Genomic DNA, 26,516 nt, shown 5'->3' with positions numbered 1-26,516 from the left:
CCTGAAATAAGATGTCCAAAGAGTTTCTCTTTCCAAATCAAAAAATCTGAGGACATATATAGTTTTACATTTTGCTACTGAATTTGATGAGAGGAATGAAAGAGGCAGCTTTTCAGAACCCTGAGTTCTACTGACTTAAAATTAACCTTTATAAGAGCAGTAACACAGAGTAAACATTTATATATGTCTGTAATACTGAAATAAACCAGCATAAAGAACCAACTTACTGGTTCAAACTATCAGATATGTAAAATGTATTATATGCAGACCTTTCTACACTGTATTTCCTGCTTACAGCAGTTACCCCACTAGCATAATAATATTCATTAGGTATTTTTATTTGTTTATGATTTTTAGGGGGGTTTTGTTGGTTGGTATTTTTTCCACAGAAAATTAGTTTTATATTTCCACATGGAAAAATGCAGATTAGTTCCACAAAATATATGGATTGTTATGCAGTGGTTAAATTTTCTTTTTCTTATTTTATAACTACAGAGTACACTTTGGATCTCAAAATTTTCCCAGAGGAGCATCTTAGCACTTCAATTCATCATTAAAACAAACAGTTTGCTTGGAACAATGTTATCATCTTGACGTGTACTTTCATTGCAGTTTGGGTTTTATTCAGTCAATAACTAAGCACTGCATCCTGCTGCTCATGCTTTACTTTCCAGCTGCAACATCATTGCTCTGCTTAGGTACGTACTGCTTTAGGAACAGGCTGACATAAAGATTATTTACATTCCCTATAGCTAGGCAGAATATTATCTATGGAACAATGTTACCTATTTCTTTATTTATATATGATGACTTAAACACACCTGGCCAATTTCTGTGAACATTTTAATGAAATGTGTGAAACAGAGAAGGGAGGGAGGACAAATGATAATACCAGTGAATTTATTTTTGTAGGCTCCTTTATTTTCTTTGAGAAGTAACTCTGTAAAGCAGGGCCACTGCTGACTGAAAAAACTATGGTTGTTAATGAAAGTACTTCAGCTTTGTAAATGGTAAAAATAAAATAACACTTCAGTAATAATAATAATAATAATAATAATATGTTACTAACATTAGATTGAAGTCTGTATTTTCTCTTTCACAGGTGAGGTACGAAAGTACAGACTGGAAAACACATCCATTTAAGGAAGTTCACAGACAATTTACCAAACCAGTTTTATTTACAGAGAATTTGACAAATACTCCTGGAATCATTTATTATTGTATAGCTAACTTTATTTATTTACTTATTTGTTTTTTTGTTTATTTAAGCTGTTTGGTATACAATTTCAATAAATAAGCTCTTCCTTTTCCAGGTTAAATATGAGGAATCTTTATAAACAGCCTCATAATGGGAGTAGGTCAGAAGAAGTCAATCATACACAACACAAATCCCTGTGCTTGGAGGAGCTGCAAGAATTGCAGGACTTCACCTTTCAATGGTGTCCTTTCCCCACCACTCCTGAGAGTGCCCTCCACACACCTCTCCCAACTGCATGGGGTGTCATTTACCTTGGTGCCCTCTGACCTTGAGTGCCTGACAACCTTTTTTTGAATAATATCAGTGAGGGCAACATCTGGTCTCTTCCATTTCTGGGATTATAGCTCAGAGCACTGCCCAACCTTTCCGATGCCTTTTGCTGACAGATTATTTCTATGTTTTGGGTGACTGCAAATTTCAAAACCTGCCAAATGGAGAGGATGAGTTCAAAGATTTTTCCGGTTTAAAGTGCAGATGGTATGACACTTGTCATCTTCAAACAAAACTGTAATAAAGCTGCTGTGTGGAGAAGTTGGCTACCTTTTAATTATCTTTCACTTTGAGGCAGGAGGAGGACACAGAGTGTTTTGACCCAGTCAGGAAAACATAAACTCTCCAAAAGTGGCAAACATTACAAGAGCCCTGTACTCATCTTTGTCTCTTCACCTTGTGTCTTTGCCTTTGCATATATGTTGGAGTATTCCCGGGCAGCAGTCTGTCTGCTGGGAGGCTTGCCAAGTCATTTGCTTACAGGAGGAGTTACTTAATCTGGTGATACTTTACCATATCTGCGATGTTTTTTTTACTTTTGCCATGGGTTGGGCATGAAATGGAAAAAGCAAGAAATAGGAGATGACATAGCTTTTATCTTTGGCGGTAACAGAAATAGACATCTATGGAAATCATTTTGAGTGCATTGTTACTATGAGGTCACAAAGTGTGGTAATATTGATTGTAGAATATAAATTATAAATTCTATTTAGGCATAAGAGATTAGATTTTATTTTTTGTTTAGCTAACTTGAAGCAATTACAGGTATTTTCTCTATTTTTCTAATTAGTCTTGAGCCACAAGAATAGTTATCACCACTGACTACTTAGACTTATAACAAATATTATCTTTGTGAGCAGCTGATGACTGATGTTGGGCACCTCCACTTCTGAGCCTCCAACTTGAGACACCTTTTATGTTGTCTTATTGTTGGAAATAAAATCTTACACTTTGGGTAAGTTAGACCTAAAAAGTCTTGTATTGATCGCATAAAAGTATGAAAACTACTTGAATACATTGACTTCTCATGTCATTGCTAAGACTAAACTTGTAAAAGTACGCCATGACACAGACTAAAAATAATAGTATGATGGAGCAAAAAGAGATCCTGAAGCTCCAGGAATCTTTAGCTCTAAGGATTTTTGGATGGAACAGATTGTGACTAGGAATACTCTTTCCTATGTTATAATGTAGAATTGCTGTAATAAAGTTAACTAAAATCTCTGAATTGAAGTTCAGCATTGAAATGACATTTTTGAAAAATGAGACTAATATTAATGTGAAGAAAGATCTTTATCCAAGTGAAATCATTCCACCTGTTGCACTTCTGGCATTACAATCTAACAAGAATATTTGATGTCACTCAGTTTCTCACAGAGTAATTACAATTATAATCTGTGAGCTCCTCCCATATCTATTCTTTAAAAGAAAGAATTAATTTCCCCATTAAACTACAACTTCATCCTTCTTTTGAGTTATGAAAAATTCAGTGAAATGAATACACTTTGACTTTTGTTTTGGCTTGTTTGTTTGTTTTCAGAAACTGAAAGTTTCCAAACTTCTAGTAAATGCTAATTTAACAAGTAAAGTTATAATTGCTAAATGATTACCTGAAGGTATTTTGGGTTAGAGGTAATGTCAACATCAGAATAGAATGGTGATATGTAATGTTAGAGAATTTTGTCCTAGAATTCCTTCAGGTGTGAGTACCTGCAGACATTCATGTGGGAATGTCATGACTTTTAGAGGGAAAAAATCCTTCAGGATACATATACTTCACAGTGCCATTACATTTAATGCCACTTTCCACAGGGAAGTCAAAGTTTGGTTCAACATATTTAAGACCATACAAGGGACAGATAACTAAATTTGAATTAAGTCCCAAATAACCCCAACTTCTTTTCCAGATCCATGGCATTTTGGTGGTCTAACAGGATAAGCTGAAACTGGCGAAGAAGTTGCCTGTAGAGAACTTCTAGTTAGCTTAGAGTGTCTCCTCTGTGTTTAGGTAACAAGCTAATAGTATAGAAATTTTTGAATACATAATCAAAGATACTAAATGTCACTTTACATTTCTAGAAGCTGAAAGAATTCTCTAAATGGCATTATAAGATTAACAAATAATCTAATTTATTGACCTTTTGTGCTTTTCAGCAGCTTTGATGACAAGAAAAGAGCATAAGATGACTGTACTTTGGAGCGTATTGGATAGTGATATTACTTTAAACACTGGTAACTGGAGCTATTTAACAATCACATTATTAAAAGAAGGTTTTGTTCTTGCATATTTGAAAATGGTCACAGGGGTTTTACACAAAATGGCTGTTAATGGTATCCTATGTTAATGGATAGCCAATAATGTAGATACTCTTTCTCAAATTATTTTTTCTTCAGGTTTTAGAAAATACATTGCAGTTAACAATGAGATTGAAAACTGACTCAACTTCATCTATCTAATGTAAGCATAGGTAGGATATAGATACAGCTGTGTGATGAGTTTAAACTACAACTGTTTCTGTGTTTCTCATATGAAAAATCTTGAAGTACCAAAATCAGAGTCTTCTTGTATTTGGATGCAACACCTTTGTCAATAAAAATATTGAACAGCTTGATGATACTATCTAAAATACACATGTATTTATAAATAATTATAATTCTAGCTCTAAGTTGTATAGTTTATAGCCTTTCATAATTCCAAAGATTGGTATGGAGACATCTTGGAGGTATGTTTGGAAACCGTTATTTGGTCTTATTGAAAAAATAACAGCAGGGAAGAGGAGAGGAAATTTCAAGTCAGTTTGAAAAACTTTCTTAGTTTGTTTTTTCATTTTATTTTTCTGTAGAAAAAATCTCTCAATTGATTTAAAAAAATAATTTGCAGATTGTTTTATTATTTTTATGAATGTCAGCAAACTTCTGAATAGTTGTTGGTTTTTATTCAGACGTAATGATCCATTTATTTATTTTTTTAGTAATGGTGAAAATAAATGTTTTATATTTGTCCAGTTTTTCACCAACAGAAACAGCAAGGTGTTGTGAAAAAAAAAAATTATTACAAAAATCTGCTCTAGCATTTATAGAGGTCTATAAAAGTAGTTTCTCTTGGATTTAGGACAGGTTTTTGCAGTAAAGATTCTAGTCTAACAATTCTAGGAATTTTCAGGAGCCCCTTATGGCTTAAACTATCTGCAGCTTATTACTGACTGTACTTTTACTACTGATGTTTCCTGTGCCAAAACACGTATCTCCCATTAGTGTTACTAACCAAGCACAAAGTACATGTGAGGATATATTTATCTTGCTGAAATTAACCATCATGATAACACTTGGATTTCAGATTAGAAAGCTCTGAAAAGCAAGGATCTTCTTCAGTAGCTTATATTCCTGTGCACAGCACCTAGACCCTTTCCCCCCCAGATCAAACATGAAAGAGAGGATTCAGAAGTATCTTTACTGCTCAATGCAAACATCTCATAGCTTACATGAATACTCTATAAGAAAATGTCTGAGGAAGACCTCAGATACAGCTGGTCAACCTGCTGCTAGCAATTAGAATAAGATTTTTAAATTTTTGAAAATCATAGTTAATTGTCTTTCATGTTTGTTAATGCTCTCTTGCGTGTTTTCTTCAGCAGCAAGGTAATTGTATCACTAATGCAGTATTTTTTGTTGTTTTCTAATAAAGGTTATATCTTGGTTGCCAATCTCCTATTTATAATTTATAAACACAAAAGAAATCCTTCTGCCTAGACTTTTTTTGCTTCTTAAAAGTACAGTAATTGCACAATTACAGCAATTCTTTTATAAATATGTTGAATCATGGCACCCACAATTACTGACAAACTAATCTTTTTGGCACACATTTACTAGTTAAATATAGTTGCTAATACCACTGTTACCTATAGGAGAGACCAGGCATCTTTTTGCCAATAAAAGATTTTTGTGACATGATCCCAGAACCTTAAGATGGAGCTACTCCAAATTTTTCTTTCAAGCAAGGAAAAACACATAAAAAAGGGGGTTTCTCTAGACTACATTTTATTAGAACAACAAAGTAATATAGTTGGATGAGGGAAATCATAACACAATTTAAGTTTTCTGGGTGAGTTAAAGCAAATAAAAGCCTAAGACCAAAACAAACTTTTGCCTTCAGTCTCACTGCACAGAGGAGGAAGGGAGAGAAAAAGGACTGGTCTTTGTCCATGCTGCCTTCACAGCTGAGCAGCTCTGTATAGCTCCCTGCGTCACCCTCCACGCTGACAGCAGGAATATTTCCTTTTCACACCAATCTCTGGACTTGAGTTTGAGTTCGCTCTGTGCTGCAGGCAGATTTTTAAAAACCTTCTGCTCTTCTTTCCTCACTTCAGTGCTCTTTGGGTTTGCTGGCTCTCTGTCCACACATATCCACTTTACACTCTGGGAGGTTCGCCAACCTGAGCATTTTGGTTAATCTAGGAGAAGAGTTAATTAATACCTCCTTCCAGATAGTTCATTCTGACTCTGTGTTAGATTCGAAGTGAGTAACACAGATATGTTCTTGTTTACCCAGGTACCATGAGACACTCCCATTTTAACAGAAGGTGGAGTGCTCAGAAACCTTGGAGGGATGAAACAAAAGAGCTACTCTTTGTTGGACTATGCTAGGGCATGGCATAGTTACCCATGACACTAGATTTTTACATCAGATTATTATTGCCCTACTCCCACTGTAGCAACAAGCACTGAAAGCCACATTAAAAATAATAAATCCAAAAGAATGGAAATTAGGGCCCTTGTAACTTGAAACCTGAAACTTACTAGACTGCTAAACAAAAATTCTCATTACTTCCACTGTATAACAGAGGAGGGAATATGCCTTTAAAAACCCCTTCAGAGTACAAGCTGACTTGATCAAGTTGTCATTGCTTCAAAGGTCATTGAGCATTAGCTGAACTGTGGTCCCAGGTCATGTGTGTGCCCTTAACTTGTATCAGATACTTCAAAGTGTGGAAGCGTGGCCACTTTGTTTAAACACTACCTTTACCTATTGTTAGACATTTTCTCCTCGTTCATGTGTCTAGAATCCAGTGACCTAGAAAACACCCCACAAGTGGTTTTTTTAAAACTTATTATTTGCAGCCTCAAAATTGTCTATTTCAAAAAGCAGCTTTAAATTACAGACTGTGACTTTTTAGAGGTTTGAAGATCACTACTCCACACTGCATTTTGAAAACAGACAGCAAATCCACCAGAGACCACCCATAGATTCAGCAATCACTGTGCCTCCGAAAGCATGTTTTACGAAAGTTGGGAGCCAAGTTACTGCCTGTGGGACAAAGGATAAAAACATTCCATGGAAGGCACCACATATTTCACAATTTCTCTGGAAATTTTCACTCATTGCTCTAAAAAATGTGGTCTGAAATGGAGGCGCTCTCTCCCTCTTGTTTCAGCAAGATGCCCTATGTGGAGTAACAGCAATCCAAACTATACTGCATGGGGTCAGACACAGGTGTAACCCAAAAGGAAGGTGCAGGTTCAGTAGGTTTATCTGTGGCATCCTGCTGCACTGTGAAGGTCAGGGCAGCCCAGCATGGACTACTGAGTCAGGAGTAAAACACTTAAATGGACTTGTTACTCAAGGGGGATTTAACTGGAAAAGTGCCTTACATGAAACAGACAAGTGAAAGCTAGTCATGAAAGCAAAATTGATACTCTGGTGTCCAGTCATCTAAAATCAAAAGTTATATTGAACAATGCCATGAAAATGTGTAGACTGTGTGTAACCCTGGAGGTAACTTCTAAACCTGAAACTGATTGTTTTAAGTTGCATTTAGGGCTTTAGAGACACAAGGTACCATTTTCTCTCCTAATTGCTCCTGAGCCTGCCAGTATTTGAAACCACATGTAACAGGACGTTCAGAACGTATCAGCCAATGTCAGCAGAGCTTCCTTGCAGTGCATGGAGTCATTAGGCACAAGTTTGCAGGGTCAGAACTTACATTTCCACCTTACATCATCTTTTTTTTGTGTGTTCCCTGTGCTCTCTACATTCCTACATATAAAGAGAGCTAATCAGTAGAGGTAATCTTGAGTGCCAAGAAGTATTACCAAAAATTAAGTAATGAATAGTGATATTTTCATATAAACAACTCTGAAGTAAAACAATGTTAAAATGAGACACTAGGTCACTCAGATGGGCTTTCTTCACTTTGCTAGGAATGGATATGCTTAGGGAATTGCATGATTAGTAAAGAAACAGTAAGTATTAATACTGGGAAATCACACTACTTTTAATTGTGTAATTCAACTTTTGGTTTTTATTAGCATTCATGATCTCAGATGAGGGAGAAAGGGCATTTTTGTATGAGTTTTCCTCCCAGACAAGTACAGCATAATCAGAAATTCATACACACACATAATAGTTATCTGTTTAAGATACTATATACATTGCAGGGATAAAGAAAAAAAAAATCAAATTGATGTAAGTTTTATTGTCCTATTTGTTCTCTTTAGTTCCTCTTTTTCCCTCTGGCTGTACCTACTTTTACTTTAAGTTCAAACTTTTAGTCCCAAATAACTCATAATAGCATACTATAATTTCAGGCAGTGTCACAAACTTAATTTCGATACCTATACCAGGCAGTAATTGTCAACTAATATTTTTAGTTTGTTTGTTCTTTGTTGGGGAAAGGGTGTCCAGTTAGAAATTTATATACCAAGCTGTACAACAGGTGCATTTCTTTTTAAAATTTTGGTTGGCTAATGTTCCTGAGAGAAAACTACACAGCAAAATTTTTCTTGATTCACTTTGAGGCGAATAATAATCTTTCATTTTCTTTCCTGTCCATTTATAATTCTGCAACTGTTTCAATAAGCTAATGACTTGAAATTAGTTCCTGCCCACTGCTGACTGCTTTGCACTCTTCAGCACTGTGAAGTTAAATTAGCTCAAATACGGCATGGCAAGCTCCTCGAGGTACCTAGATTTATCACAGCAACTCTTTCATTTCTATTCCTCCGCTGACTTGTGCAGTCACAAATTTGGAAATTTCCTAACCCTTAGAAATTAATTTCTTTGAGCAGTCTCTGACTCTTGGCCTTCACAGAGGAGGAAGAAAAACAAACCTAGCAAGGTTTCAGGGCAGGAAGAATAAAAATTTTTTTCTTAGGTTGGTTTGGTTTTGGTTGCTTTTTTTTTTTTTCATGGCAGTGCAAAGGTAATTCAGCCCCACTTGTGGTTCTGCCCTTTTACTTTGAGGACAAAATTATAACCCTTCAAAGTTATGGGCCCTTAAATAGTTAAAGCAGAAGTCACATACTATGTGAGACTTATAGGACATAAGTAATTTTACTTACTGCAGTTGGAGTCCTGGCCTTGCATATTTGTAGGTATCTTCTGTTTATTTCTGTAAGAGTTGTCATTTCTTTTTCATGGCTAGGGGTCTGCATTCAAAGTGTATTTGAATGTGCGTGTGCAGTTATGTACATATTACCTTACTAATAAACACTGTATCTCATGTATAAATCTACTTTGGAGTACACTGTTTTGCCTCATCTATATACACGACCATTATAATAAAAAGTTACCTTTTGCTTTACAATTGTGTATTACAGAAGGATTACCTGTGATCAGGTTCAATGGATGCAGAAAAATTGGTTGCACTTGCCTTGTAGGAAGATGGGGGTTTAGCACATACTTTTGCACTGCAAAATACTGTTCTGTTCATATGTAGCCCTATCCTTGTAATGGCTAAATGTTCTCAATCCAAATTTAAAAATCTACCTGCATTTACTGAATCAAGTTTCAGGACAATTTATGTCTCAAGTGCAGTCACTTTTCGCATATTTAAAAAAAAAAAAAACCAAAAAACCCAAACAAACCAACAAAACCAAACAGTAGTGTCTGGGGTTTTGTTAACCTTCTTTCTGAATGTTTAACCACATTTGATAACCTGAAGTATTTATTCCTAAATTTATTAGTGTGTATATAAGGACTTTAATCACTTCATTTCCAGTAACAAAAGATTGGTATAAAGTAATGCTACATTCTTGCTGAACTTTTCTTTACTATAGAGAAAGATATTGATTAAAGTATTCCTGCTGAATATATTAAATTGTGCCATATTACTATGTAAAATGGCATTACTAAATGAACATTAAATGCTTGAATTATGAAGCTATGGATACAAATCTCCAGCTTCAAAATAACAATCAGGTTTTTTAGGTTGCGTTTAGGAAACTCCAATATCAATCAATGTATGTTCTTATTTTTGTCACAATAATGTATGGGTGTCATCTCTGCACTAAGAAATTTATTCCAGTTAGACTTGTTGTTTATAAAATGCAGTATTTTCCGTGACTAAAAATGTATGACCAACAAAGTACATTTTACCTAAGATTAAACCATACATACAGTTAAATAAAATTCATAGGACTGTTGATAACTGCACCATCTAGTTACTGACAACAAGTTTCATTTGCCATTCTTTTATTAATCCACCCAAGAGAAGGGACTTGCTTCTACTTATTCTTGCTATCTTCATTGCAGAAATGGCTAAAGGCCACAGTTAACATTATGGTACTAATCGAATCTCTGGTGCAAAGTTAAACATACTTAGAAAAAGATGGTCCAAAAAAATTAGGCACAAATACAAAAAAAGTGAGCTAACACTTTTAATTGTGATTGAAATGTTGTTTTTAAACTGAAGTTTTCCCCTTGTCAGACATGAGTTACTCCGTTTAAATAGCTAATACATAAGCTTTAACCTCAGTGTCAGATCACATAACATCTGAGCTGTTTACAAAGTGTACTGTTAGTGTAGGTCAGAGTCACCTATACTGGTAGCTGTATGTGTTGTGTTGAGGCTCAGCTTTTGCCTGGAGGAGCCTCCCATTTAAATATTAAAAAAACCTGTACAGATAGTGTGGGAAACAAATTCCGGTTTGCATGTCTGAGATACAGAAAGAGTAAGAACTTTTGGATACAGAAAGAGCAAAGAATTTTCTTTGTTGTTGTGGAAGTAGCCTGGTATAGAAAGAGAAATCCCCATAAAACTCATCCAAGACTACAATCGCAAAATAGACCTTGGAGTTTACTTTTCACTTTGACTTCTTTCTGCAGCTCTTGGGGCTCTCTGCACTCTGGTTTGGGATGCCAAGGTAAAATCCTGTTGCCTGGCATTCCTCCCCCACTCACTAAGATGCTTCTGAGAAGCTCCAAATAGATATTCTTGACTTTTAGCCAGCCACTTCCAAAATATTATTTGGAGAGAGAGGAGAGGAGAGGAGTCCTATGAACTAAATCATACTACTTTGGAGATTCATCCATCATTATTATTTATTTATTTTTTTCCAATAGTTAGAGTAATCAGGAAACAATTCTTAGCTTTTTTCTGAAAAATATCTGTGATAAGAAATAAAATCCTGAAAAAAGCTATTCCGATAGTAAAACTGCTGACAAAAATTTATGGTAGTCTGAACCTTTATGCACAGAATAACAAGTGCAGACTGAAGGATAGCAGAAATTGACTATTCATTTTACATAATTTGAATGCAAGTGGGTTGGACTTGTTCAGTCATGTGCAAACTTATTCTCAGAACTGGCAGTCCATTTTGTGAGAATGTCTCAGCTGTAAATGCATTTACTAGCACAGAAACTAGAGATGCCTCTCCCGTGTGAAATTTTCAGCCAAGAAATAAAATGCTTGCTTATGGATGATAGGTTTTTTTCCCTGCTATTTGCAATCTGGCCATGTACAAGAACAGAAGCAGCTAAGACACTGAACAGTCTACACTGAAATATAAATCAGTTAAACAAAATGATGAACATGTTCCAGAGCTGTGACAGATGACTCTGTTGTTGATAATATTGCAAGCAATGATACTGTGATATCTTGCCCCTGTGGCAACATCTGTAATACCACATAAAACAGTGCTAGGGAGCATTTGCTAATATTGAACTGATGCAGAAAGGCTGAAATCTGAATCATTAAATCCTTCTAGTATCCAAAAGAGGGTCTCACTTAACTGAGGCATTTTCTCAAACTCCATAATAGTACCAAGGGATTGTTTGAGAGACTGATGGTTGACCCAAGCTGAGTACCTGCCAGAGAACATACTGCTGAATGCTGAATGCTGAAAAATACACGCAGTTATGATACTTGGAACGTTTCCTAGGGTGACTTAGTTTACTAGTCCAAATACAGCCTGCAATTTATATTTTTTGTATTTTATTGTTGTTTGTGACTGGACTTTTAAGCAACCTTTTAGCAAGGGACTCAAATTTTTTCTAGATACTCACATCAGAAATTAAGTATCAGTCAATTATGAGTCAATTTAGAGCATCCTTCCGGAATGTTATTGCCCACAATAACAATAATTGAGCATTTGTATTACAGTATGATTGCAATGGTCCAGGAAGGTCAAGGGCTTGTTTTACTCAGAGCTATGCAAACACATAATCAGAGACAGTTTCTCTGCTGAAGATGTTGCAGTTTCATTATTAAATGAGGTGAGAGTCATCACCTTTAACTATGAGAAGGTATGATAATGGTTGTCATTTACTATAGGAAGTTCTGCACTTACGGGACCCAAATCCTGAGTGCATTGCCACAGAGATAGAGGATCTGCCTCTCACTTTCAAGAGTAAAAAATTATTAAAATACATCTGGCAATGTAATTAATCTTTGCAATGTATTAACAGGAGCCACATAACTGCACTAGGTTGCTAGTTGTGTTAGATGTAGTGCATGGTGATATGATTTCAAATAGGTATTTGATAATCCTAAAAAAAAAAAAAAATAGGAAAGCAACATTTTTCTATTTTGATCTTGTAGGTAACAATTATTTTCATGAAAGGCTTTTCTAAGACCTGCGTTTCTATTATGAAAATGTGAATGCCACAGGAAAGCCAGTCGTCAAGAATAACATCTTTACTTTTCCAGTTTGTTATTCAGAATTGTGCAGATGGAAAGACTGGCATTCAACATATTTTCCCAAAGTGGACCTCCAGACTCTGAGATTTTCCCCAGTGGTTATTCAGAGTCACAAAGGAATAAAACCTTCTATCCAATAGGATGTTGCAGCTGCATTTTTAAATACTCAGCAAGCATGAAAAGTAAATTATATCTTTGCTGGCACTGGTTTGGAGTATGTTGCTGTCCACTCATATAGAGAAGAGAACTGAAGTTGTTTAGGCTTTTTTGTATTAGCTTTTTAAAGCTACAAAGAGACCAAATTTTGTGGGCCTTTCCCTGCACCCTCCCCCCCCCCCCCCCCCCCCCCCCCCCCCCCCCAATACTTACAGAGCAAGTGAGGGGCAGAATGGCAGAAAAAGGAGAATTCTTTGATGTGACCATGGATTATGAGAGAGGTAGATGACTCCTTCACAAGCATAAGCCACCTGTGTGGCTAGGCCCTACCAAAACAGACAGAGATGCTTTTATCCTCAGGGCATGCAGACTGCTTTGTTTCAGCCACATGCTTACGATGCTCCTAGTTGTGCTCTGCTGCTTTATGCACAGCAGCTCCCCAAAGTTGCAGCAGGTCTTATGTACCTTCATCTGTCTTTTGCAGAAATTTGACAAAGATATATTAATCATTGGGAGCGTAAGTAAGGATAGTTCTGGTCTCATATGGGATGCTTAGTAAAACAATATAAAGGAGAAATGTTGTCAGTAATAAACAGAAAATTGTATGTGCTTGTAAAGTTTACCCAAAACCATTTGCTTGTGTACATTTTTACTGTAGAGATGAAGTAAAATTAAAAAAAAAAAAAAGGAATGTAATTTTATCAAAACATAATTTTGTAGCTGAAAAGGTCAACATTTTGAATAAATTATGAGATTGCACAGTATTTTTTTGGAGGAGCAGATACAAGGCTTTATAAATTCAAGCTGAGACTCCGTAATGGAAATTTGTGAAAAAATTAAGTGACAATAGCAGCAAACAGAAAAGAGAGGCAGATAAACAGGACAGCATCTGGTTAAGGAAAGCCTGTTAACTCTCCAAGTCACAAAATCCTTTAGAACTAATACAACTTTCTTGTTACTTATCATTGCAGGGACTCGATATGAAATATTTTCTCTTTGCTACCAACATGGGATCTAAAATCTAATTTCACTGTGCTTGATTTTGATGCCATCTTCCTAACTGTTAAACATAAACACCGTGGTATCTTTACCCCTGTAATGAGTGGTAGAACAGCAGTGTGTTAGAATTGGAAACAAAGAAACAAAAAATCATCTTGATCCTTTGTTCTAGTTTCTGCTGGCATATAGTTAATTTTCTTCCTAGTAGCTGGTGCAGTGCTGTGCTTTGGATTTGGTGTGAGAACAGTGCTGACAGCACACTGATGGTTTTGGTTGTTGCTGGGTGATGTTTGTACTAAATCAAGGACTTTTCAGTTCCTTGGGCCCTGCCAGCAAGAGGGTTGGAGGGGCATGGGAAACTGGGAGGGGACACAGCCGGGGCAGGTGACCTGAACTAGCCAAGGAGGTATTCCACACCATGAGATGCCATGCTTGGTATATAAACTGGGGCTTGGTGGGATGGGGAGGTATTCTTAGCTAAGGCCTGCTGATTGTTGCTGGGGGCCTGGCTGGGCATTCATAAGCAGACAATGAAGAGTTGTGTTGTGCATCACTTGTTTTCTTTTCTCCCTTGTCTTTGGATTTAATTTCTGTCGCCTTCTCCCTCCGTTTTCATTATAACTTATTATTATTATTATCATTATCATAATAATCATTATTGTTATTGTTGTTGTATTTCAATTTTGAAATAGTTCTTATCTCAACCCTTGAGTTTTACATTCCTTTTTGATTCTCCATCCCATCTTTCTGGGTGAGGGAGGAGTGAGCAAAAGACTATGTGGTGCTTGGTTACCAGCTGGGGTTAAAGCATGACAGTCCCTTTTGGTAACCAATATGGAGCACAAGGGTTGAGATAACAACATGTCCAACTGGAGTGTGTTAGAATGAAATTGGTATTCATTGTACTGGTTTAATATTCACTGGCCACAATGCTGATTTCTCTGCTCTTAAGGTTGCTACCCATGGTCTCAGGGTTGTGTTATTTACTTTACTTGCAGTATGTGCTCCCTGTTTTGCTGTTTTTTGTCTGTGAGACCTGGGCTAAAGTTGTCATTGTGTTGTACTACATAGTACTGGTCTATGATATGATGGACTTACTGGTCATGAAATTAATCTGGCCTGTGTACTCCATGTTGTTGTTCCCCCTGTAAGTTGGGTGGCCCCTTGCATGGAATGCCAGCTGCCGTACCTGTGGCTTTTCTTTTCCAAAGAGCCAACCTATGTGTGTGGCCTACACCTCCTCCTTCTCTCCAGGCCAACTACTGAAGCATTTAAGTTATTGAAAATTCTGAATATCTTTAGACTGTTGGAACCATCACAGCACAGGTCCTGATCCTATTGCTAGGAATACTGTACGTAGTTTCCACCTCCTAGATGTGATTGAGAGTTAAGTGACTAACAATAACTACTCTAGCCCCTGCAGCAGAAACAGCAGCTGCTCCATCCCCCATGGCTGCTCCAACCCCCATGGCTGCTCCAGCCACCACAGCAGACATTGCGGTTACTGCAGCCCCTGTGGTGGGCACTGCAGCTACCTCAGCCCCCACAATAACTGATGCAAAAGACCAACTTGTGTCAGTATCAGTGGCCCTTACAGAGAAGAAGAAATGGAAATGGAAAGCAGCTCGTTCAGTAAAGGGGGATGAAGCAAGGCCATCCCAGGAACAGGATGAAGAAGCTGAACAAGAAGTAACCTCTTGATCCTTACCCCTGAATGAACTGTGGGATATGTGGAAGGATTATGCCCATCAATCAGGTGAACACATTGTCACTTAGGATAATGAGGCTAATAGTGCAGAATTAGAAGGTAGGGAAACCAAGCAGCTGGGGTCACTTTCTAAAGAATGGAGCATGGACAAGGCAATTGGAAAAGGAACCCAAGCCCTCAGCGTCTGGAAGTGATTCCTATCAAAGTGTTACGGAAAGGTATCCCTTCAAGGAAGATGTTACATGTCACCCAGGCAAGCAGACTGCAATAGAGAAAGGTATCCAGTACCTGAGGGAGTTAACCATGAAAAAGCTGATTTATTATGACCAGGATGATCCACAGTCACCCACAAACCCTGACGAAGTCCTATGCACATGACCCATGGGGCACAAAATGGTACAGAGCCCACCATTGTCATATGCCAACTCATTGGCAATAATGGGCTGGGGAGACGATGCACCACCAATGGTGGATGAAGTGGTTCACCATTTCCAGCATTATGAAGACAACAACTCTACCTCCATCATCTCAGCTGTAGAGACACTGGGCCAATGACTTGATGAGGATACATCCTGCCCTCCAGCTGTAGGCACTCTTCTATTTGGGAGGGAGAATGCAGGAGATACACACTGTGGAGTACCCCGTGGTTTTACCTATGCGATCACAGAGAGGGCATGAGATGGAATGGAAAACCTACCTCAGTCCTAGAGACAGGGGCACATGGATTACATGGAAAAAACAATCACAAATAGGCAGTCTTCAGGAAGACTGCTACTCCAATTTCCAGAGAGCAGATTACCAGACAAAGTGATAGGGCTGACTTTATTCTCCATCCTGTGAATGGAATTCTAATCCATCTTGGCAAGACATAAGCAATTAGAACCACACAATGCTACATCTGTTTCACACCACTTGCCATCCTGGTGGAGAATCCTAGACCAGGATTAGGGGGGCCTCGCCCCCAGTGAGTTGGAGGACAGGAATAACTGGATTTACTGGCCTGTGCAGATCCAATGGCCTGGCACATCAGACCCACAGGAGTATAAAGCTCTAGTAGATACAGGTGCACAGTGTACTCTAATGCCAACAAGCTGTGAAGGGGCAGAACCAATTAGTATTTCTGAAGTGACAGGGGGATCGCAACAGCTAACTGTATTGGCTGCTGAAACAAGCTTGACTGGGAATGAGTGGCAAAAACATCCCATTGTGACTGGCCCAGAGGCTCCATGTATCCTTGGCACAGACCTTTTTTAGGAAAGGGTGCTTCAAGGATCCAAAAGTATATTGGTGGGCTTTCGGTATAGCTGCCTTGGAAATAGAGGAAATTAAGCAGCTATCTACTTTACCTGGCCTTTTAGAAGACTCCTCTGTGGTGGGCTTACTGAAAGTCAAAAAACAAAACATGCTGATTGCTACTACAATGGTGCACCAGCGGTGATACTGTACCAACCAAGACTCCCTAATTCTCATTCACGAGCTGATTTGCTGACTAGAGAGCCAAGGAGTGACCAGCAAGACCCATTCACCCCTTAATAGCCCCATATGGTCAGTGAAAAAGCCTAATGGGGAATGGAGGCTAACTGAACTATTGTGCCTGAATGAAGTCACACCACCGTTGAGTGCTGCCGTACCAGACATGCCAGAACTTCAATACAAACTGGAATCAAAGGCAGCCAGGTGGCATGCCACCACTGGTATCACTAATGCATTTTTCTCAACCCCTTTGGCAGCAAAGTACAGGCCACAATTTGCCTTCACTTGGAGGGGCATCCAATACACCTGGAATCGACCACCCCAGGGGCGGAAACACAGCCCTACCACCTGCCATGGACTGATCCAGGCTGCACTGGAGCAGGGTGGAGCTCCAGAACACCTGCAATACATTGGCAACAGCACTGTATGGGGCAATACAGCAGAAGAAGTTTTTGAGAAAGGGAAGAAAATAAGCCAAATTCTTCTGAAAGCCAGTTTTGCCATCACCCCCCCCCCCAAAAAAAAAAAAAAAAAGTCAGAGGACCCACACATGACATCCGGGTGTTTGGAATAAAAAGGCAGGATGGATGTTGTGAGATCCCAATGGATGTGGTCAACAAAACAGCTATGTCTCCACAACTTTCTTAGGCATTGTGGGGTTTTGGAGAATGAATATTCCAAACTACAGTATAATTGTAAGCCTGTTTTATTACATGACTCAAAGAAAGGGGCCTTGAGTAACGACAAGCCTTTGAACAAATTAAATGGGAGATAGTTCAAGCAGTAGCCCTTGGACCAGTTCAGACTGGGCAAGATGTAAAGAATGTGCTCTACACTGCAGCCAGTGAGAATGGCTCTACATGGAGCCTCTGGAAGAAAGCACCAGGGGAGACTTGAAGTTGACCTGTGGGCTTTTGGAGCTGAGGTTATAGAGAATCAGAGACCTGCTATACTCCAACTGAAAAAGAGATATTGGCAGCTTATGAAGGGGTTTGAACTGTTTCAGAGAGGTTGGTACTGGCCCCAGTTACCAGCACTGGGATGAATGTTTAAAGGAAGGTTTTCCTCTACTCATCATATGACTGATGCTACATGGAGTAAGTAGGTCAGGCTGATCACACAATGAGCTTGAATAGGAAATCCTGCTCATCCAGGAATCTTGGAAGTGATTATGGACTGGCCAGAAGGTAAGGATTTAGGAATGTCACCAGAGGAAGAGGTGACACATGCTGAAGAAGCTCCACTGTATAATGAACTGTCAGAACATGAGAAGCAATATGCCTTGTTTACTGATGGGTTCTACTGCATTGCAGGAAAGCATTGGAGGTGGAAGCTGGCCATATGGAGTCCCCTACAACAAGCTGCAGAAACTGCTGAAGGAGAAGATGAATCGAGTCAGTTTGCAGAGGTGAAAGCTACCCAGCTGGCTTTAGACATTGCTGAATGAGAAAGATGGCCAATACTTCACCTCTATACTGACTCATGGATGGTGGCAAATGCCCTGTGGGGGTGCCTGCAACAAGGGAAGTAGAGTAATTGGCAACACAGAGGTAAACCCATCTGGGCTGCTGCATTATGGCAAGATATCACTGTCCAAGTGGAGAACTTGGTTGTAAAGGTATGTCATGTAGATGTTCACGTACCCAAGAGTTGTGCCACTGAGGAACATTTAAACAACCAGCAGGTAGATCAAGCAGCCAAGATTGAAGTGACTCAGGTAGATCTGGATTGGCAACACAAAGATGAATTATTTATAGTTTGGTGGGCCCATGACATTTCCAGCCATCAAGGAAGAAATGCAAGTTATAGATGGGCCCAGTATCAAGGGGTGGACTTAACCATGGACACTATTGCACAGGTGATCTGTGAATGTGAAATGTGCTGCAATTAAGGAAGCCAAGAGGTTAAAGCCTCTTTAGTATGGAGAAAAATGGCTAAAATGTAAATATGGGAAGGCTTGGCATATGGTTATATAACAGTCCCACAGACGCTCCATGGCAAGTGCCATGTGCTTGCAATGGTGGAAGCAGCCACAAGATGGCTGGAAACTTATCCCATGCCACAGCCCAGAACACTATCCTGGGCCTTGAAAGACAGGTCTTACAGTGACATGGCACCTCAGAAAGAATTGAATCAGACAACGGAACTCATTCCCAAAACAACCTTATAGACACTTGGGCCAAAAAAGGATGGCATTGAGTAGATATATCACATCCCCTCTCATGTACCAGCCCCTGGGAAAACTGAATGTTGTAACGGACTGTTAAAGACTACACTGAGAGCAATGCATGGTGGAACTCTCAGACATTGGGATACACATTTAGCAAAGGCCACTTACACAACACCAGAGGATCTGCCAGCTGAGCTGACCCTGCTCAATCAAAGTTTTTATGCACTGTAGAAGAGGATAAAGTTCCTGTAGTGAACCTTAAAAAAATGCTAGGGAACATAGTCTGAGTCATTCCTGCCTCAGGCAAAGGCAGACCTGTGGAGGGATTGTTTTTTTTTCAAGGACCTAGGAGAGCTTGGTGAGTAATGCAGGAGAATGTGGAAGTTCAATGTGTTAATTTTGGGTGAAAATAGCCAATGAATTGCATTGTGTGATGTTAATTGTTACATAATATTTTATACTGTCAGTTCTATATGCCTACTAGTACACTGGCATCATCTCTATCACTTTAAATCTTCCCTTTATCATCACTTTAATGATTTAATTTAATTTATTTTTTAATGATTTAAAGATCACTTTAAAAAGATCTGAACCTGACTCCTTTTCAGTTGCCACTCCATTTCAGAGTCTATTGTATCAGAATGCTAAAGTTTTCTAGAGGAAACCTGAGAATCTTGCTTCATCTGATCCCTTAGCCTTCTGCATTGTAAGCAGAAAGTACCATTTTTCAAAAATGTTTGCAAAGTTTCTGCAGCTGTGTAGGCTGAAAATAGCATGCAGCTCTGTAACACAAAAAGTAAGATTGAAAAAGGATGGAAATTATGTGGCAGGACATGATAGCTAGGTATTGGATGACTCAGCAAAGACTATATGCAGACACATGCAAAGAAAAAAAGACGAGTTTTCTTTGCTATTATTAAGACTTTTTTTAATGTGACAAAAGAAGCTAGTACTGTGTACAAAAACTCTTGCTAAATCTGAGAGTTCTGTTTGGATACAGAAATTTCTAGAAGGTTTTTACCCACGGAAGAATTCTGGAGTAATTTAAAAAACATTTGGTAATTGTTTTTGTTTCTTATAAAGTAAGAGATAAGATGGACTTCCTAAAGAAAAAGTGAAAAAAGGAAGAAAACCTTCAACGTATTTGTCAGTGTATGCATTTTTGTGTGTAACTGTGCATGACACAAAATAACAAATGACACATCTACATCTACATGAATAATTTGGATTCCGTTAAATTCCTGTTTTAAAGATCTATATGTGACACAGACTTAGGTGTAATGTGAAGCTGAACTACATATTTGTGTGAGAGGAAATGTATGAACCGAATGAAATCCAGAATGGAATGTGGGCTTAGAAAAACTGCTAATATTTTCATCTGTAATCATTATTTTTCACAGTCTTATATTTTCATTTTTCTTCTGATTTTATTGATTTGTTTTAAAGATTTTTACCCAGCTAGGGATCAGAAATGATACTATTGATATGGAAGACAAATACTATTTGTAAGCAATGAATATAAAATGCTAAAAATGCCTCATTTTCTTTCTACCTAGGAAATTAAACTACCAGATAGGCTGCTACTAGCTATGATGATAAAGGGTGTTTGCAAGGCATTACACCAGAAAAAAAAGGTCACATTCACATGTCTTAAGTGTTCATGTCCCTTGTCTTCTTCAGGTCAAATTATGCCTTTACATCATTAAGACATATTTCCTAAGAGCAACTGACCTCAAAGTTCCTGAAATAATTAGAATGACATGTTTCATGCTGTCAGACTGGTTCAGTTTGACAATAAAAATAAATATTACATGTCCTTATGTGGCATAGGGACATGCTGAAATAATGTTTGAAGGACAGGTAGTAGGACTCAAGCTGTATTCTGAGCAAGCTCTAAAATGAGCTGTCTTATTGTGCTTGAATTTGTACCTACAGGGAGCTAGATGGCACACCTGATGCTGTGTGAGAGCTGAAGGGAAGAGGACTTCTATTTATGAAACCAAAGGGTCTAAGAAATCAGATATTGTAGATTTTTTTTCCCCCTGTAAACTAGTGGTATAGCAGTTTGCAAATATTAAGAAACAAATTTTGTTCTGTGTGAAACAAAACTAGGAAGGCTGTTCCTTAAGCCATTAATTTTATTGATATTTATATTGTATGGCTGATATAAAATTTAACTGGGTAAAAAACTTTAATATATATTGTCATGACCAAATCTGCCTGTGCAAGTAAATTGATGAGTTAAAATTTAATCTCTAACAAGACATTATTATATATAATTTTGCAAACACTTCATTTTATTTTTCTTCAGCTGCAGTGTATTTAAACAGGGATAAACAGCATCACATTTATCACTGTATTTTAAATAAACATTTACACGCATAACAGTTAATCAAACTCAGGTGCTGCCCTACCTGTTTTTGTTCAGTTAATAATTAAGTAATTGTGTATATGACTAACAGAGAAATCTGTTTCAACAGTTGTTAATTTTCTAAATACCACTACACAACGATAACTGACAGTTACCACATATTTCCTCACATTTTAAATAGTTGCATTACTTGTTGCATGTCTGATAACAGTTAAAGACATTGGTGTTTTAAAGACTTGTGGACTTTAGTTAAAGGTGGGAAAATCCAGAATTATTCTGTGGTAAAATCTGACATGATTGGCTTATTTCATGCAATTAGAATAAAAGGGTAAAATGTGAAAATAGACTCAAAATTTTCAGGAGTTTTTCTTTTGCAAGAATAGAAAGTTGTTATTGAAATCAAATACATTTGATAAAACTAAAAAATACCCTTTTGATTTATTGACTTGATAAATAATTTCTTCTTAGAGTCCAGCCGCTGTTAAACTATTTTTTATGTAAGGCAGAGTGGTATGCAGAAAGAGATATAATTACATGATACACTGTAGTGGATGTTCCTGGGACTGCTTTTGCCATGACACAATTGTTAATATCCAATTTGCAAATGCAGTAAATGAAAGTCATGTTTCATCATTACAAAATATTGTACAGTTATTGCTGCTGACATTTGAAGAAAATTAGTATCTGAGTTCCTGCTTCTACGAAGCCATGGACCACATTAGTGGAATTCAACTGATTTTTAGCTGAACTGCAACTAAGTATTTTCAGGTTTTTCAAATACAGCTCAAATACTCCTGTTTTTTGATACCTTGTGAACTAATTAAAACACTAAACACATAAAGACTTCCTTAAATTTCCCTGCAAACCACCTTCTGGTTGATACACAAAAGGAACACAGAGTTGCCTAAATATTGTCAAGCTGTTGCTGATCTAGCTATATGTGTTAAGATTTCAGCTGAGTGCTTGGCAGGTGAAAATGCATCTGCTGTGCAGTGGATGTTTATGAAATAACACTAGATTTTTTAAAAGTCCAATATTCTATCAAGCAAATAATTGAGCTCTTGGATTTCCTGTTGGGCAATACCTGTTGCTGAAATTTAAAAGCTGTTTCTGCAAGGCAAATGATAATATTCAAATATACCTATTTTTATGTTAATTAGACTTTATTGATATATTTCATTTATATCAATATTAATATTTCATTTTACTTACCTTAAAAATTTTAAATTTTTAATTATGTAGTAATTTCCAGAGTCTTTGAATGACTGCCTGTCTTTATCCGCAATGCATACTTCTTTCTGACTGAAGTCTGTAAAGCAATGTGGGAATTGCATTATTTGGATAAGCCAGACGCTACCTGTTCAGGAATATTAGAGGTATTATTAAAAAGTAATTTCTATGTGCTTCTGTATGTGAAAATGCAGATTTTTGGTGAAATGGAAGGTCTATCTAATTTAGCATCTATATTACCAGTAAGGAATGGTTAAATTAAAAATAAAAGAGTAATATCAAAAATCAGAGGAAGTAAGAATGTTGTAATGAATACTAAACCAATTTACTTTTCAACAATGAAGAACTGCCAGTTCAGTAAGAAAAAAGGAACATCTGACTCTCTAGAACATCACTGTCATTCAATGTGATTGAATTTCAGGTGTGTTTTAAAATCACACACGTGGGAAATTCCTGCTTTACTAAAACACTATTTTTGTCTCTTTCAGATAATATGGCCTAAAAGTTCCCAAGGTCACTTGGTTCCAGGAAATAAATTTTACAAGTTTATCTCTTCACCTGATTTCCTCATTTTCCTGTTGATGGATGTTATCTTTCTAATTTCTCAATTTATGAAATTGTATCAAATGAGTTTTCTGAAATAAAATTATTCAATTGCTTTTATTTTTATTCCTGCCTTAAAGATGCAAATGGAAAGATACCCAAAACTTCAAGTGCAAGACTGATTCACTTCACTACAGGGTTGCATGAAAACCACATCAGTGAGGTGTTAATTGTGTCTAAATGAAGATTCCTTTTAAGGAAATAAAAATATTTTTGTTGACTTTGACTTACTGAAAGCTACAGGAGATTTGAAAGAGCAGCAGAGAGCTTAGATGGGGAAAACATTGTTGTCTCCATGCAGGTCTTCCTCAAAATGCTGACTCCAGCTTGTCTGTTCCCCTGCACAACATTTACTGCAAAGGAACAGCCTGGGGTAAAGGAAAAAAAATCCCCGCCTTCATTAGCATTTATTATAATTCTTTGTCATCTGTGTTTATTATAACTCTTCAGCAGCAGCAACACCACATGGAACACCATGCTTTTCATTGAACAAGCATCTGCTGCAGCACACTTGTTGGCCACAACATGCTGATTTTAGGCATCGGAGAATTTCTACCTAGCATCGTAGACATTTCAACAACTGTGAAAGACAAGCAAAGAAGAGTTTGCAGGACACAGTAGGGTGACCCACACTGCAGCCTTGACAGGTGTTGTTGGAAATAATGTGTAGTGTCAGAGGGAGAGAGGAAGGGGATCTAAGAGACTCTAAGTATTGTAATTCTCTCAGTTTTCCATTATAGCATTTGAGCTGTCAAAAGCTTTGCTCAGGGCTCACAGAGCTCAATTCAAGCGTGGGTAGTTCAAAGCTTACTAAATTCCAATTATGATATCACACAACTGTAAACTTATTTAGCATGCATGATACTAACACAGCTGCTTTAAAGTGAAGAACTATAATTAATTCCTCTATCCACTGTCAAAAAAAAAAAAAAAAAAAATTAGTGATTTTTTCTTTCTGCTCAGGAAAAAAAAAAAACAACTGAGAACCATTGTTCCTCTCTAAACCACAGCTACTACATATTGTGATGGGCAAAAACCCTTTTGGTTTTAGTTTTCCTTTGCCTAGGAAAAAGGGTGAAAAACAGTTCTAAACCAAAAATTCTCTAATTATTCTTTCAGATTTAAAAACTATTACAAAATGAAATATTATTTGCATACACATAAAAATATTGGTCAAATTATGTAAAACCATATTACCTTTACATTCTGTTATTTCTTCATCGCAAAACTGCCAAAGTGGTTTTCAAGCAGTTTGGGTTTCAACTGTGATCCCAGATTTTGTGTAGCTAAAACAAACAATGGTTTGCTGGTAGCAGAGATGACAGGGTGAAAGACAGATTTTAAAATTTAATTAGAAGAATCTTGAATGATGATTTAATAACTCTTGAACTAGTTTGGATCTGTTTCCAACATCAGATTGATGAGGATAAATAAGCATGGCACAGTCAAATTTGATATTTGTAGATATGTAAATAGGATCAAAACGCAGCCTAATATTTCTGCCAATGAAGAGGAGACAGTGCCTACTTCTACTTTGCTTTTATATTTAAACCAAAGTCAGTCATATTTTACAGCCCAGAAATTACTTCTCTGCAATAATTGCTTCATCACTGTTATTTGATGTATAATAATCCAACTTCAAAGATTTTTAAAGGTAATTGTTTGCTGGTCCCAGTACTCAGGTTACATGTTCATGCTTGTGCTCTGTCCGGAAAGTTACATTTTCTCTGCCTCATCAGCTGGGGAAATCATTGTCTGACCTAATAGAATATTTTTTCTGTTTAGAAATCATTAGTCTCGCAGTCCCAGAAATGGTCCTTCAAACAGGCTAAATCCTGCTCTTGGTTATTCTGGTCAATTCAGGAGTAACCCCAGTGGCTCCAGTAGTGCAGTTGTGGTTGCACATGGACATAAGTGGTTGCAGAGCATTGCTCTGTTTACGGCTTCCAGACAAAGAGATTTACCATAATTTCTCAGAGGTCTTGATAAGAATGGCTGTCACAAAGAAACTGGGTGCAGAACGGCACCACTCAGTGATTTACCACCTGCAGATGTTGGGTTTTGTTTTCCAAAGTGGGGTGCACAGAGGCTTAAATTCTAAGACTTTTGTCCTATGAGGTACCCATGCTGATGGGCCATGACTGGCTGTCACCAGCATCTGTGCTCCTTGCAAATGTCTTACTAAAAGTGGGAAGCCAGCAGCAGTTGCTTAAAAAAGTTTGTCTAATGCCTCTTTGTTTTCCACCATGGGCGGTATTAACCTTGTCACTTCAAACCTGGAAGAGGAGATCAAGATCTCCCTCTCTGGGGCAGGTTTCACCCAGCATTCACAAACTGTAACAGCGCCAGCCTGTTTTTTTAAGTCAGGCTTACTGTTAGGAAACCCTAGAAAAAAAATTATAAGGCTGCCAGACAGCATAAGATGTCATACCTCTGCCCCCGTTCAGGTGCATTTTTCTAATGATCTATATTCTTCCTGAGGCTTTTTTTTTTCTTTCTTTCTTTTTTTTTTCCTTTTTTTTTTTTTTTTTTTTAAAAAGGCATGTCTAGCTCCTTCAGTTCTTAACAGATGTGTATGCAATATCCAGCTGTACTTCATTCTGCCTGTAGCAAGCATTTCAAAGACAAATGTCTACATCCAATATGCATGTTGTACCTCAAAATTCTCTGTTAGCTGGTATTTTGTAGGCAATGGTGTGCAGCAGCTATTTCTGAGATATAATCCTAGCGCTTGTAACATTTCCTATTAGACCATGAACTGTGCATTAAAAAAGAAAAAAAATCAACAAAACCAGCCCTAGGAATATAGAGCCTTTGTCTACATACAAAGAAAAACAGCAGTATTCAAAGAAGAATAAGTGTTGAAATTAGAATGGTTCTCAGCTAGTATTTATCATCAGTTTTTGGGGTGGGTTTGTGTTTTTTTCTTTTTCTATGTTTTTTTTCTAACTATACAAAAATTTGAAATAAAAGGTATTGCCTTTGCTCGTTGAGTTTGTCTGCCTCATGACCTCACTACAGCTACAAGCAGCCACTGTAATATGAAGCATACAGATAAAATCTGAAGTACAGGTCAATTTTCAGCCTATCACAACTGTATCAAAGTAACAATATAAATCATTACCCACTGTCTGCCAATATGGAACTTCTGTATCTGGGCACCATGCCCTCAATTCAAAAGCTGACTCAGCATGGCGGGAAGACTCACCCAGCCTGTCTCAGCAGGTAGAAGCGAGGTCCCCGTGATGGGGCGGGACTCAGTGCACACCTACACCGCATCACAGGGCTGGTTGGGAAACAGCTCTCAACTGTCACCATGAAAACAAAAACTCCTCCCTTATGTTGGAGGCAGTAGAACTCTC

Source organism: Falco rusticolus, chromosome Z (genome assembly GCF_015220075.1).
Source record: "Falco rusticolus isolate bFalRus1 chromosome Z, bFalRus1.pri, whole genome shotgun sequence".
Taxonomy (NCBI): domain Eukaryota; kingdom Metazoa; phylum Chordata; class Aves; order Falconiformes; family Falconidae; genus Falco; species Falco rusticolus.
This window is presented reverse-complemented; position numbering follows the sequence as displayed.